The sequence below is a fragment of the Numida meleagris genome, chromosome Z (assembly GCF_002078875.1).
Source record: "Numida meleagris isolate 19003 breed g44 Domestic line chromosome Z, NumMel1.0, whole genome shotgun sequence".
NCBI classification, from domain to species: Eukaryota; Metazoa; Chordata; class Aves; order Galliformes; family Numididae; genus Numida; species Numida meleagris.
In genome coordinates this window covers 48,085,547-48,102,088 of record NC_034438.1, presented here as the reverse complement: position 1 = coordinate 48,102,088, position 16,542 = coordinate 48,085,547, and the positions used below count along the sequence as shown (strand labels likewise).

Below are 16,542 nucleotides of genomic sequence, written 5' to 3'. Positions count from 1 at the left end.
GTATCAGTGGGAAAAGGAGGACTAGGGAAAACGTGAACCTGATGCTGAATGAGGTGTATGCCCTGATAACAGAGGACATTGAGGAGTTACTGGAGTTACTGAACGCCTTCTTTGTTGGAGTCTTTATTCTTAAGACTACGCCTCGGGAATCCCAGACCCTGGAGCTAAGGGAGAGAGTCTGGGGAAAGGAAGTTTTCACCGTGGTTGAGAAGGATCTGATCAGAGATCATCTAGACAATCTCAGGGCATACAAATCCATGGACCCCAACAGAATGAGCCCATGAGTACTGAGGGAGCTGGCAGAAGTGATTGCTAAACCACTCTCCAACATCCTTGAAAGGTCATGGAGAATTGGAAAGGTGCCTGAAGACCTGAAGGATGGCCAGTGTCACTCTAGTCTTCAAAAAGGGCAAGAGGAAGGAGCCAGGAAACTACAGGCCAGTCAGCCTCACCTCCATCCCTGGGAAGCAGATGTAGTGACTCAATCTGGATGTCATGTCGAAGCAAGTGGAAGAGTAAAAGGTTATCAGGAGTAGTCAGTGTGGATTCATCAAGGGAAAATCATGGTTGATTTATCTATGATACCATGACTAGCTGAGTAGATGAGGGGAAAGCAGTGGATGTTGTCATAGAATCATAGAATGGCCTGGGTTGAAAAGGACCTCAAAGATCATCGAGTTTCAACCCCCCTGCTGAGTGCAGGGTCGCCAACCACTAGACCAGGCTGCCCAGAGCCATGTCCAGCCTGGCCTTGAACACCTCCAGGGATGGGGCATCCACAACCTCCCTGGGCAACCTGTTCCAGTGTGTCACCACCCTCTGTGTGAAAAACTTCCTCCTAATATCTAACCTACATCCCCCCTGTCTCAGTTTAAAACCATTCCCCCTTGTCCTATCACTATCCACCCTCGTGAACAATTGTTCCCCCTCCTGTTTATATGCTCCCTTCAAGTATTGGAAGGCCACAATGAGATCTCCCCAGAGCCTTCTCTACTCTACGCTAAACAAGCCCAGTTCCCTCAATCTTTCCTCATAGGAGAGGTGCTCCAGCCCTCTGATCATAGTCACCCTCCTCTGAACTCATTCCAAGAGCTCCATGTCTTTCTTGTGCTGGGGTCCCCAGGCCTGGATGCAGTACTCCAGATGGGGCCTCACAAGAGCCAAGTAGAGGTGGACCACCACCTCCCTCTCCCTGCTGGCTATTCCTCTTTTAATGCAGCCCAGAACATAGTTAGCCTTCCAGGCTGCCAGTGCACACTGCTGGCTCATGTCCAGCTTCTCGTCCACCAGGACCCCCAAGTCCCTCTCCGCAGGGCTACTCTCAAGTAGTTCTTCCCCCAGTTTATATAAATACCTGGGATTGTCCCAGCCCAAGTGCAGCACCCTGCATTTGGCCTTGTTAAAATTTGTTGTAAACATGTTTTGGCCTTGTCTACCTTGTCTTCAGCAAGGCTTTTGACAGTCTTCCATAACATCATTGTAGGTAACCTTAGGAAGTGTGAGATAGAGTGGACAGTGAGGTGGATTGGAAACTGACTGACTGGCAGAGCTTGGAGTGTTGTGATCAGCATCACAGAGTCTAGTTGGAGGCCTGTAGCTAGCAGTGTTCCCCACGGGTCAGTACTGGCTACAGACTTATCCAGCATCACCATCAATGACCTGGATGAAGGGATAGAGTGCGCTCTGTGCAAGTTTGGTGATGATACAAAGCTGGGAGGAGTGACTGACACACCAGAAGGCTGTGGTGCCATTCAGTGGGACCTGGACAGGCTGGAGAGCTGGGCAGAGAGGAAATTTATGTGGTTCAATAAGGGCAAGTGTGGAGTCCAGCACCTGGGGAGGAATCACCACATGCATTAGTATAGATTAGGGGCTGACCTGCTGGAAAGGAGATCTATGGAGAAGGACCTAGTTATCCTGGTGGACAACAGGTTAATCATCAGCCTGAAATGTGCTCTTATGGCCAAGAGCATGGCCAGCAGGATGAGGATGGTGATCCTCCTCCTCTTCTCTGCCTTGGTGAGATCTGGCGTACTGCGTCCAATCCTGGACCCCTCAGTTTGAGAAAAACAGGGAAGTTTTAGAGAGAGTCCAGTGGAGGGCCACAAGGATGATGAGAAGCCTGGAGCATCTCCCTTATGAGGGCAGTCTGAAAGACCTGGGACTGTTTAGCCTGGAGAAGAGAAGACTGAGAGGGGATCTTAGCAATGCTTATCAATATGTAAAGTGTGAGTGTCAAGAAGATGGGACCAGGGTCTTTTCAGTGGTGCCCAGCAACAGAACAAGTGTCAGTGGGCACAAGCTGGAACACAGAAAGTTCCATACGAACATGAGGGAAAACTTCTTTACTTTGAGGGTGACAGAGCAGTGTCTTCCAACCCTTATGATTCTGTGGTTCTGTGAAAATCATCAAAATTAATTTTGATTCTGACTTACTGGACTAGGTTGATGTCAGAGTCCCATGCTCTTTGACCAAGTGTCCTGGTTTTGCCTAGAGTAGAGGTAATTTTCTTCCTAGTAGCTAGTATGGTGCTGTGTTTTGGATTTTGGATGAAAATAATGTTGACAACACATTGATTTTTTAGTTGTTGTGACTTTTCAACTTCTCATGCTGCCCTGCCAGTGAGTAGCTGGGAGTTAACAAGGAGGTAGAAGAGGATAGAAGTGTGACAGCAAACCTAAGCTGGCCTTAGGGATGTCCCATACCATGTCATGTCATGCTGAACAACAAAAGCGCCAGAGTGGACTGGGGATTGCTATTGCTCAGGATCTGGATAGGTGTTAGTTGGTGGATGATGACTAATTGTGTTGTGCATCACTTTTTAAAAATTATTATTATTTGTTTTCATTTTCTTTTCATTTCTCATTATACTGCCCTTATCTCAAGCAATGAGTTCTTACACTTTTAAATTTCTAGATTCTCTCTGCAATCCTACTTGTGGCAACGTGACTGAACAGCTGTGTGGTGTTTAGCTGCCTGGTGGGTCGAACACTAGTTTATTCTCCACAAGGATGATTTTCATGTGTTGATATCAAATGTTCTTATTTTAAGACATTTGGTGTTACACAGGATTTTGATTAAGCAGGATGACATAAAAGTATACTGAAATCACCACACAAGGATACTTTAGCAATTGCAATATACAGTTGAATCACAAGACAAGCACAATCCCCATAACCAGTCTCTACATACTCACCATCATGATGCTGAGCATCCCAAGTCACAGGGCAGGAATACATAGGTTGAAGTCAGATCAGGCTAACCTTCCTCTGAAAAGTTCATTTTGTTGGTTGCTCAATTTTTATACTCTCATGTTGGGCATCTGTACACATCTTTTGTACTGGTCTGATTGGCTCAGGAGTACATCCACATCTTTATGATTAACTTGAGAAAGTCTATTCAGTCTGATCCATTCAACTGATAAAGAGTTTGATCTAAAACAAGGGTCTCCTTTACGCTGGGTTAAATTCAGCTTCCTTTACAACAAATGTGGTCTCTCCCTACATTCTTCTGTGAGTTTTATGAGTATGCTCCCTGTGGTAGACTCCCCTAAGCCTTCTTCTGCTGATCGGTCATGGCTGACAAGGCCTGACCCTTGGTTATTCTGCAGTTATTTCCACTGAGAATGAACAGTTATGCTAAGATACACAAACTTTAGCTAATGCACTAGTGAGGTCATCAGGAAAAAAAGCAGCAGGGATGGAACAGGCTGTTACACACATCTCACACCATTCTGAGAAACATAGCTTAACAAAAATACAGTTTAGATGTATGGATCATACAGTATATTTAAGTATAAATATATGTATGTATGAGTACTGTTCAGATGTATTTAGTACATTTTAGCAATGAAGTTGGAGTGCTTATTTCATCCAGGATTTTTTATGTTTATTTTGTCCTGATACTTTTTTTCCTGTGTCCCTGGTAACACTCTCATGACAGATATCTAACATGACAAACCTCTGGTCTGACCTGGTGCAGCTGTTCTTACATTCTTAATGTAATAGGAACATCACCAAGGCTACTAACTAGTGTCAGTCAAACTTGAGAAGCATTTTAATCCAAAAATCTTTTGGAAGAAATACACTCCTTAAATGGATTATGGTCCTTTTTCTTAACTTACCTTAAATAGCAGAGATGAACAAACCAAGACTGATATGCTTAAAACCCAGCTAAGGTTTATTTTTTACACTCCCATCAGAAATAAATCTCAAAGTAAATACCAATCAAAGACCACAGTATTCCTCTGGGAAGTACTCTTGATTTGGAATTATTCTAATAGCTTTACAAATGCATGAATAGGCTAAATGAATTATTCCACTCAACTCTGATATAAGACTGTTATTGCATTTGACTTGAAGACCTGAGCATACCACATAAAAGTAATGCCTCAGTGAATTAGAGACACGAACAGACCTAGGCATTGTTGCTACCACAGCAAGGCTATAAACTTGTTATTTCAATTTTAGTACGTCAGTATGTATATTTATCTACATGTAAGTGAATATATGTTAAAAAGCTATATATTTGGGTACAGAGTAAGTCACAAATGAATGCAGAAAAGCAAGAATCCTCACAAATGAGAATGGGTCCTTCCTTTCCATTTCTGTTTACTGCCCTCCTCCTATAGCAGAGCATGTAGGTATACTTCAGTTCCCAAATGTGCATACCAGACATGGGGAGTTAGGTGGTATTTGTTGAATGAAAAATGAAGCCACTCTTCTTGACATTTCTTTCTTTCTTCCACCACGCTTTAGATGTGGTACAGTTTGAGAGAGAGGAGCCAGGTGCCTTATCACTCCTGCTCTTTCTTGCATCTATGCCTGTATTTCTAAGAACTAATTCTAAGATGAAACTTTCATTCTGAAAATGTCCTGCTAATTTCTTAAGAAGTGGAGCATACACTGGAAACTCATGGTGTTAATCAATCCCAAAGCCCAGTGAAAAATAGTTTATCTGAAATTATAGGGCCAAGCCAGTAATTTCAAGTTTCTTCCAAATGAATGAGCTGTGAATGAAAACTAATTGTTCAGCACATTGTAATTCACTATCTGAGGGAAAAATCAAAAGAAGATGATCAAATGTTCAGTCTGTATCATAACTAACATTTTATGAACAATTACATGCATTTCATTAATACTCAACTGCATTTGCAAAGTAGGGCAAACTGGAACATATAAAATGAGGTCTCATTTACCAGCCATAGCTGGCAGATAGGGATGCAAGTGGGCAGGAGACATCCAGTAGAAGTCAATGTTGCGGATCATATCCTCAAATGATTCCATGCTGACCACAGTTGACTGTAAGCGTTCTCACATATTGATGGATCCAGAGTTCTCCAGCCAGAAGGAGAGTTTCTTAAAATGCAGCATGATCATTTGGGTGCTTGGTTTGTCTTCTGGATATGTAACTCATTCTCCCCAAAGAAGATTAAGGTATAAAAGCAATGTAGGCATTACTTAGTAGCTTTCTGAATCAAGTCCTTCACCTGAAAAAAAAAAAAAAAAGGCAATTGAAGAGTGCCATAATTTATTCTTAAATTTTAAAAGGTGCATTTTTTTTCTAGTGACAACCTTAAATTTGTTTGTTTTGCTATTTCTGCTATTTCTAGCCTTTTTTGTTTAGCCAAGTGCTTTTTGGGAATCTCTTACCAGAAACACAAAGTGTTCTGCATTTTGAGTGACAACTCTAGATTAGGAGGTCAACAACATTATAAAGAGGTCATTAGTGACTCCTCTGACAAACTGATTGCTTTGAGTTTTAAGAGTTTCCTTGTACTTCTGGCAGGAAGACTGGGTTCTACATAAGATAAACCTTTCTAATAAATCCTGAGGAGACAAAAGAATGAAGTGGAACAGTGGAGTAAATGGAATAAAGTGGAACAATCCCAATCTTCATGGCATGTTGCTACTTTGTTCCCAAATGGCTGCTAAATGAAACAAGGAGAGAATGAGTGATCATCATGGAGCAATATGAACAGCTAGAGAAAAGGAATTAAAGGCAAAACATTTTGAGGCTGTAAGGGAAATCGAATCAAAAAGGCCAAATTCATATCACATCACCACTGGCTGCTAAGGCTTTAGCAGATTATTGGGTATGACAGATAGATTTGAGAACAGGCAAATCACTTTTATTCATTTTTTCAGGTCTGTTGCCTGATTGCCTGCTGTGCCAGCTAGGTAATGGAGATTACTTCATGCCCAAGTGGGAATGAATAGGCTACTGTGCACAAGACCGTTGAGAAGAATATTTTGGTTATCTTCAGCTCAGAGTAGAGAGCTGACAGTTCAAAGCAGAATCACTGGCATTCTGTGAACATGGAAGTAAATAAGAAAATAGGTAGTTTGGGTAAACTTAGAAATAATTAATAGACTTAATTTATCCTTAGATATTTCACATTTAACTCTCTTTTCCACATATTGCCAATCCATGGCAGTCTCTGCTGCCTTGAGGTTAAAAAAAATTTAACTACATTTTCTTAGTGATAACTGTGTGTACTGAGACCAAAATCATTTAGTGTTCTTCACCATCTTGTTCAACTCCACAAATATCATAGCCACTGTCTGCCTCAGAGCAGCAGCATAAAACACCTTCATACATGTCTGTATTAGAGCAGGTTAGACAGTTATGACACTGTTGGAGTAAAGCACTAATATGTTCTTTTGTCCCTGCTACTGGGTTGCACTAGATCAGGAATTCATCCTTGACAGTGAAAAATGGAATGGAAGAGCTTGAGAAGCGAGGCTTAACTAAAAGTGCAATGAAAACCAATTTAGCTCTAATATGGCAGCTGTAAATTTAACTGTGATGGCAGAATATCTGTAATTAGGAACTGGACATGCAGGCAGGCAGGATAGAAATAGCAAAAGAATTAGCAAGCTTTTGGTGAAGTTTTCTAACTGTGATGGATGTTTCTAAAACTGGAGGAAATTGGCCCTAATGAAGATTGTCCAATTATTTTTATAATGTGTTTTGTCTGTCAGAGACAATAACTAGGATGAAAAAAAAATCAGATAAGATAGTCTTATCATGTAAAATTCAAACAAAACTGACGAGGCTAGCAAAGGTATTTTCCAAGCCAGAAGATGGTAGCATTAAGTCAATATGGTATATTTTTGTCTTTCAGATGAAACTGCCCAATGATCAATAAGAAGAGTCCATGTGTGTATAAAAGGAAAAGACTGACATGAACCCTGCAGAACTGCTCAGCAACAGGTCATTAACAATTCTAAGAAGTATATAAAGTAAACCATAACAAAAGAAAGAAGCCTTGGGATTTATCTGAGATTTCCCCCATTAAGGAATTTGGCTGTATAGACTTTGCTTATTCTACTGCGCAAGCGAGAAACTCAGTCCAGAGCTCCAGGCACAGCCATATTAAATATTGATGGGAATTCACTGTATAGTAGATTTTTCCTTCCAAGGAACTGATAAATAGTTAATGAGGAGTTAGGCAGCTGAGTCCATCCTGAATGGGTAATTCCTTCAGAAACAAGTTTGTTTGCCCCTTGAGGCTTAATTTTTTTTTTCCTTTCACACAACAAAATATAATATAACTTAGGTTTATTATTTTGTAACCTAAATATATATGTGTATTGATTGCTGGGTTCTGAATTATCTGAACACCTTTGGAAATCTTTCCCTGCTCATAAATAAACAATGAACAAGTAGCTAGTCAGCATCTGTCTGATGAATTGCGGTGTTTGAAGCATCACAGTCAATGTTGTCTAGTCAATAACAGACAGCCGCAAAAAAGATACCAGCCTACCAAGCACAAAATGAGTCTCTCTAACTTTTATTTCGTTCTTCATAGCCACACATTCTGCCATCCACCTTAAGATTTTCTAAACCTATGTTGCTCCAGTAGCAAGAGTCTTGCTGCACTGAGCCAGCCATTTGCCTTCCAAGTGCTTACTGGCTAACACCTGACTGCTTTTTTGTTAAAAAAAAAAAAAAAAAAAAAAAAAGATGCTTTCTTCCCTGAGGATTTTGTTTTTAAAGAAGGTGGCAGCTGGAGCTGCTAACTCTTTATGTATCTACAGAGCACTGCAGAGGCAGGAAATGCTTCCTCCACTGCACAAAATTAATATGCCTGAGTTGGGAAGTGAAAGAAAAAAGCAGTGCTGCAATTCCTTGGGAACATCGAAATCTGGGAAAAGTGTGTTATTTGTCTATTTATTTTTTTCTTCCAAAAACTGATCCTGGGTGAGTTTTGACTTGTAGCTTTTCTCAGAATGGAAAAGATGAAGGCTCACAAGTAGCGGTCAACAGCTCAAATGAAGTCCAAGTAAGTTTTCAGCTGCTTCATCTGCTCAGTAGCATATGCAGAGCTCTTCCTCCAAGTAAACCAGACACAGAGATTTTTGGAAACTTGCATATCATTTTTGGGTCATCCATTATAAGCAAGTCCAACTTTTCACTGACATTCTCAGCCTGTACCTGTAGCCTTTCCTATTCAGTTCAGTAGATAAACATCCAGTTAGCATTTCAGAGATGTTTCAAAAGAAAAAATATAAAAATATTTTAAAATTATTGGTTTATGCTGGATTATGATGGTGTTAAGGTAAAAATTACATATTCGTTTTCTGATAGGTATTTAAAATTGTTCTTAAAATGTGTAGGCACAGTCAGCTCTGTGCTGCAAGCAGTGGCATTGCTGACAATGCAACACACTGTATCATAGACTACCTTGTAGCTGATAAACAGAATATTTTTATAGCTAGGCCACCTTCATTCCATGTTACCCTAAACTATCATAAAATATGAGCTTCTCCAATGCACAAAAAGGGCTTGCTATTTCTGCTATAAAAGGACAACACTGAATGCAGCACAAGACTTGAGCAGACTTTCCAGTGTGCATTATGGTGATCCATAGGGGAGGACTGTCAGAATATGAACATTTCTTAGAGCAATAAATCAGTATTACATTAAATAAGAAAACCTGGGGATAGACAGCCACCTCTCAAGTTAATGGAGGAAGAAATTGTTTGGCTTGCATTTTTATGTTTTACAAGTAGTCCTTTTTTCTCCAGACAATATATCTGAGTATTAAGGAAAATAATTTATCTGAATACAGTAGAATACTATATCTGAAATATAGTCTCTTGATCAGTTAGCCCTCAAGTCTTATCACAACAAAATAAGAAGCAATACTATTTTACCACAACAGACACAGAAAAATAGAAAGAATGCATATTGTAAGTCAAGGAGGCCTTTTAACCCCAGGGGTATTTATCTGAAAAGAGAAAAGTTTGTGTTTGTTGCTAGCAGTCCACATGAGTTTGGGTTTTCACTACAGTTATTGACCATGCTGACAGCATCCTTTTACCAAAAGGCACTGCTTTTCAGCCTCTTCTTCAGCTTCCCCCATATCTATGAATAGAAGAATAATGTATGTCATTTTCTGTCACTGCAGCCACACTCCTCACTTCTGCAAAGCCTTTCTCCTATTGAGACCTTAGCTGCTTTTAACAGAGGCAGGAGTTAATTTGACTTCTCATTCAGATTTTTTTTTTTTGCCTATACTACCTCATAAAATCATAATTCTACAGAGGTCAGTGTACTTACCTAGCAAGCAGAGTACAATGAGGAAGGCCACAAATAGCTGTCCCTGGCAAGACAGAATGCACGTAAACAGACAGGGCCCTTGCATTATCGTTTGGCAATACCTGTTGAGTCATGAAGGCAAGATTGTTAGAAGATTAAATCACATCTAGCACAGTATCTTGTCTCTGTCAGTAACCTGAAGCAGATGCTAAGGGATGCTACTTACAAACACAGTGTAATCTTATGAGGTCTTGGACTGTGTTGACACGTTGTGGTATACTGTGGAATGCAACAGAAACTGAAAATTTCTTCTGAACCTAATATAGAAGAATGGATGCCAAAGAAAGATGAGGGTTGTGCTCTTTTGTCAGACTTTTCATTAAAAGAAATAATTAATGAAGATTGCCTGATGAAAATAAGGTGTTCATGCTTGTATGTTTACAGCTTCATGCAGTGTAGAACAGAGCATCAATAGGCAATGAGCAGAAGCCAAATTAATCTGCGAACAGCAGTGATGACAACAGCCCTTGAGGAAGCTACTTGAAGGATTTGTTTGCATGGATAAGTCAATGTTCCTTCTATGTTTTCACTACTCCTTACTTAAATTGGGATAGCTGACTACTTTTGAATGGGTACCAACAGTAATTCAGAGTGACAATTTTAAGGTATTTCTTCAGTGGGATGAAAAACACAAACCACCAGACCATGGATACAGTTATGTGTATAGAAAAAGCATCTATTTGAACGGTTTGTCTGCGAGGAAGGAAGAATACTTGTAGAGGTTGTTTGTCTTTGCAAATTGTCTGGTGGATTGTGCTGAAGTAAATTAACAGTTATGAAACAGTTCGTAAAGAGTCTGTCCAAGATGGCATGAATTAGATAAAACCTCACCCATCCTGACAGATTCTGTGAAGAAACAAGAACAATGTAGGGAAATCTTCATGGAGAATACCACCACTAAAATTACATGCTGGAGCATTGTTTCTAGGACAGATAGCTGAAAGTGTTATGGAGGAAAAAAAAGGACAAGGTAGATTTTGGAGAGCAATGGCCTTGGCAGACAATATGCAAATACTAGAGTGATGGACATATCACTACAGTGAATTCTAGGGAACAACTCCTGTAATTCAAGTACAGCAAATCACACGGCTCAGATAAGACTCATCCAAGAGTGCCAGAGGAAATAAAGTGTGAAATAGCAGAAACACCGATGAGGAAGCTGCATATAATGGCCAGTAAACACAGAGCAAAAGAAGAAGCTATTTTGTGCACTGTATATTCCACCTGTAGAATTTACTGCCAGACTGGAGTCACTGAATGAATCCCAGACACAAGGCAAAAAGAGTTGGTTTGTGCGGTGACTTGATGATAACCATGGTTATTCAAGTGATAGCTATTCTGCTTTCCAGTTTTGCCACACAGAGACTTAAGGAGGAAGGGAAGGTTAGAAAAGTTGCATTCCTCAGCCACCTCTAGTATTAGCGGTGGATACATTATAAGGTTTGCCATTCTCTGCAGGTTCAAGACTGGCCATTCCCCAGGGACACTATTTCTGAATGAGCAGAGTTGTCTGTTGAAGCAGATTGCTTTAGAACATTTGTCTATGAAGCCTCTGGTCCATGATCAGCTCCTTGATCAGCTTTACCACATGCATATTTCTGTGACAGAGTCTGCTGATTGTTGTGTTGACTCTGTGTTTAGTGGCGAATGCATTCAAAGACTTACCTCCGCTATATCTATTGCACAGAGCTTGAGCAGCTCTCAAGAGCTGCAAGGTCATGACCGCAGTGTTTAAGTGTGAAGACACTAACAGATGTGGGACAGCATCTGCATCTGAGGCTCTCATGGACAGGTACAGGTTTCTTTACTGAGGGAAGAAGAGTAGGGAGGATTGCACCATTTGTAAAGGAGCTTCTTGACTGTACAGAACACTGATACGAAATCGGAAGCTTATCTTCTGGTGATCTTTGGATCAAGATCAATTAACTGTGGAGATATTATGTAATGCATATTCTACCATCTGATCACCAAAAGCATGAGGTGGACAAGGCTTACTGCAAGTAACAAGCAGAAATTTCCCAGCTGCAACTTATCATTTTCAAAGGGAGTTATAACATCCATTCATCTTCTAGGAGGTCAGCGTGGTACTGTGCAAGCAGTTGAGATGGCTCCTTGACTGCATTGCGGACAACATCCTAAAGCTAATGCTTGATAGGCCAGCCAGGACAGGTAGCCCTGTTCACAGACAGTGAGCCACAATTGCTGGTAAAAGTGGCTCTAGGCTAACAGCCATGGATACAGTGACCAGGAGATGATCGAGCTCAGGATGGGGAGGAAAGCTGGGAAAAGCAGCAGAGCTAGATCTTTGGACTTCAAGACAGTAGGAAGTTGATAGGAGGGTGGTTAGTTTTTAAGAAAAACATATATGAAGCTCAGGCAGAAGCTATCCAACTGTGATGGCTAATCACAAACTGGCTATTGCATCAGAAGATATTCTTGACTAAGCAAGGAAATTATTTGCAAACTAAAATACAGAAAAAATAGAAGGTGGAAACTAGCAAAAGCAACAAAGGAGAAATGTATTGGGGAAAAATTTAGAAAAAAACTTGTCAGATGTGTCTATCATCTGCTTGCTCAAGTAACTAAGGAGAAGGCCAAAGCTCAGGTGGAGATAAACCCAAGTCTACTCTAGAAGATAACATAACTGCAGTAGATATGCTACTAGTAATAGGAAATTTGGAGAAAACATGAAGCTGTTGTTGAATGAGGAAGACAGTCTAGTCAGTAGTAATCAATAATTTGTTAGCTGTTTGGCAGTTTGGAACAAATATAGATAAGGTTTACATTGTTCAATAATTTCATCATAATTTACTTGGATGCTAAGAACACTACTGGTAGATAATACTAAATTAGGAAGAGATGTTATTAAGCTGAAAAGTAAAACCTCAGTCCAGGTGCACTTCAAGAAATGTAAATTATGTACATGGGCATAAAATCCTTATTCAGGCACAAATGCAGACTGAAACTGAGAAGCTGACTAACAGCCTTAATGTAAGTGCCTGTAACTACCAGTGAATACCAAGGCAAATATGAACCAATATTGTGGTCACATTACAAATAAGGGAAAGTTTGTACTGTATTAGGAGAAGATCGGCTAACATATCAAAGGGAGTTACTATGCAACATTTCTCACCCTCCTGTGAGGCTCCATCTAAAATAATATGTCTAGTTTGGGGTTCCACATCAAAAGGGGTAAGGAGAAAGAGTGTCAGAGGGCTACCAAGATAGTTAGGAGCCTAGAGCTCATGATCTTCAAGAATCTGAGAGAGCTAGACTTGTTCAGTGTGAAGTGGAAGTTATCTGATAGCAACATACAACAACTGGAAGGGAATTTACGATTTGATGGAGCCAAACTTTTTTCATTAGGAGAAAATAAAAAGAAAAGAAGCAGTGTCAATTTACTGTAGCTTGGGGAGGTTCACATTAAACATTTGGGAAAAATTCCTCACAGTACAAGACTTCAGCACTGGAAGAGTGAGAGGTTGCAGAATCTCCACTCTTGGAGATTTTCATGACCTGACTAGACAAAGTCACGTCTGGCCTGATCTAGAGCTAGTGATGGTTTTGCTTCAGGGCAAAGGCTGAACTATATGACTTCCAGAGGAACCTTCCAAAAAACACTCTATCAATCTAAGACTAATTTAAGATTAAATGCATTGTTTTCTTCATACACAATGTGTGTCTGATTTCCACTGTGTCCAAATCGACTTGTTTAGATAAAATTCAGGAGCTACTCTTGGGCTGTTCTTTTATATTTTCTTTGCCTTAAGAGTGCCAAGGGAATTATGCTTCTGTAACTTGGCAGGAGACCCATAGCTTAGAATAAAACCTATTTTCATGCTGTTTTGTCTTATATCACCTTTGGCAAGAAGGAGAGCATATTTTGCTTTGCAATGTCATTTTATTTGAGAGGATTCTCTTGAGTTAGTAGCAGCCACGAAGGTCAAGAGATTAGAGGGGAAAACTAATTGCATGCTATAAACAAACCAAATGTACTTCATTCTGCACCAGGGTTTTTATCAGCTCTTGTTTTATCAGAAATCAATCCATCCCTTCACAGTTTACTTGTTCATAGGATAACAAATTAGAGTTTGCAGTAGTAAATATGGAAACTATAGCTATAATTCATCAGTTCTTTTATCTCTGATAAGCTTGCATTATTCACAAAAGAAGCTCCATCTCTCATTTTACCAGGGAATGTGACATTTGTTTCTTCATTTATAAACCATTTATACAGATAAACTCACAGAGCGAATTCCACAAACATACCTGGAGTAACTTCCCAGTACAGTTGAACTGAATAGACTTTCTTGGTTGTTTATAGCTTGCATAGTTTCATTTTGCTTAGAAATAAACCTTAAAAACTTGGAAGCCCCCTTTTTTGGGTGTTATAATGTAACAAACCTTAGAACTATATTATTCCTGTACGAATTAGTATTGCAGCCTTTGTCGTAAGTGCATGATTTCTTTGAGCTTCAGTCAGATAACCCACACGCAGCTAAAACACAGACTTTAAACAGCTCTCTCCAGTCTTCTTTCAGAGTCATCTAAGCTCAAAACCCAGGTGGGAACATGTGATTTACACCCACAAAAAAAAAAAAAAAAAAAAAAAGAAGAAGAAGAAAGAAAGAAAGAAATTTTCATGTTATCCTCCACACTCCACAAAAGGACTTTTCAGAAGGATGTTATTTACCCAGCATCATAGGAAGTGGTACAGCAGAAATGTGGGAAAAAGATCAGACCCATGCTCTATGAAACATCCAGGAAAAGAAAAAGGAGAAAACAGAACAGAAAGAGGTAGACAGAAAAGGTCATGAAACTCCAAAGGCAGACATATTCTGGGACTAAGCCCTGCATGGCATGATGGTGGGGCAAGGTCTGGCAGTAGGGTGCTACCTGCCCATCTGACAGCACTGTCAGGTGAGATGCCCAGGCTTTCCTCTCCCAAGTCCAGGCTCTTGCAGATCTACATGCAAAGCACAGCCATTGCCATGACATAGGGCAGAGAAGAAGGAGGATTTAGTAGAGGCCAGCGTACCTTCAACTGCCTCCCCTGTGCCTCCCCCCAGTCCCCAAATTGGCCATGACCCCCTAGACCTAGGCCAGAAGGATGCATGAGAATCTGGGAGCTACTAGCTGCAAGTACTTTTGTTTTTAAGCGTGTAGGAAAGAGAGACGGAATGCCTCTGAAAACCTAGTATTCTGTCACTATTCTTTTCTCAACTGGTTTTAGATGAGAATAGTTTCAGTGAGGCTGCTGATTTCTTTGTTACTTCTTTCTGTCTCATTTGATGCCTGCTGGTGGCTTTTTTCTTCTATCTGGATATCTTTTTTTCTATTTGAGATTATTAAAATGTAGTCCTTTCCTTCAGAGTGTAGCCCTTGCCCTGTCATGAAATAAAATCAAATTGAACAGAAAGGCTTTACTTGGAGTTTGGAGAGGAATTGAACAGTTTTAACAAGAACAGACATAAACACCCCCAGACTGCGTGTACTGCCAATCTGAGCTTCCTTACTCATTTTAAGATATTGATGATCTATTTTCAAGATAGGATATCTACTGCTTTGCAACTTTTATACATGAAATGTTTTCCAGCACTGTAAATACCTCTCAAAGACAATGTAACATCAAGTTTTCTCACAATCCCTACTATCTACCTACTTTTCCCTTGCCATTAAGGCATCTAAAAAAATGCATTGCACTGTATTAAATAAGTATTTTTATATACTGTTAGAAGGGAGCAGAAAAAAATCCTAACTTTGTCAGTGTGTTGCTGCTGATTTAGTCAGAGTACATTCGCAAACCAGTAAAGCACACACAATATTTTCCTTCAGTCTCCTGCTTGCTCTCCATTTCTGTTGACAGCATGGATAATACTGGAGCTGCTAATTCTCTGCTTGTGGTGCTTAATGCTCTTGCCAGAGCACTCATTACTAGAAAGAGACTGAGGATAAAACTCATCCCTAGGGTAATCCAGTGCAACACTGACTGAAGTCAGTTGTGCCTGCCTATGCCACTGAAATCACTGAAACCATCTCCAATGCAAAGGTGCCTTGCTATGTTTATTCTGTCCCATCATGCCCTGTATATTAAAGAGAGAATAGAAGGCAAAAAGTTTACACTGTTGTTCTAATGTCTGCCAGTAACAAGATTGCAGATTCACAGCATCTGAAACCAATCAGATCAGCAAAGTGCTCTGCAGCTGCACAAAGCACTCCATCTTAACATTGCATCCAATTGTGCATTACAGAGGATCTTTCAATATGCTCTTCTAGGCTGTGCTAGCAAACTTAGTAATATGCACTCACTTGCTGACTTGCTTAAAAAAGGAAAATTAAATACATTTCTCATATGGCTATATTGTGGAATTTTTCCACACCATTAAATAAAATGTTGCTTTAGCTTATTGGCATTTTCTGAGAGAAAACATTTCTTAAGTTAAACTAACTGAGCTGTGTGGGACATTCTGTTTGTGCCCACCATATTTTTTTCTCCAACACATGCAATATTTTTGCTATTGTGCCAGCAACTTATCTAAGGTAGAAAATCAGTGGTTTCCTCATCTCTTACCAGAACAGATCAAGAGCCATTCTTCTGAAGTCAGTGGGGCTAGACTAGCATACAGGAAGAGAAAATCATGTTCAGTGTGATCAGCTCTGTAAAAGAAAACAAGCTACAACCATTATAATGAACAGCTGAGTTACACAAAGTTATTCCTTATTCCGCTCTTTAATGCGGTTTGACTGACAGTGAGTGGGACACAACAGCAGTGACATTTCGGGAGTAATTAAGAAAAATAGTTGCATGTGCCGTGGATTTCCTTTGTGAGCAACAACCATGAGAAAGAAATTCTTTGAAACAATAGTATTTCTTTGTTCATGTATTATGCACACACCTGTGTATTCACATAGGTTAATGGCAGGGCAAAGGGAGC

The 16,542-nt window shown here is 40.0% G+C and overlaps 1 long non-coding RNA gene across 1 annotated transcript; it reads right to left on the bottom strand.

Moving 5' to 3' along the window:
• LOC110389493 lies at positions 9,194-16,257 on the bottom strand. Its single transcript, XR_002433250.1, has 3 exons — positions 16,179-16,257; positions 9,569-9,669; positions 9,194-9,373 (listed from the first exon to the last, which is right to left on the bottom strand). It is a non-coding gene; the product is annotated as an uncharacterized LOC110389493 (long non-coding RNA).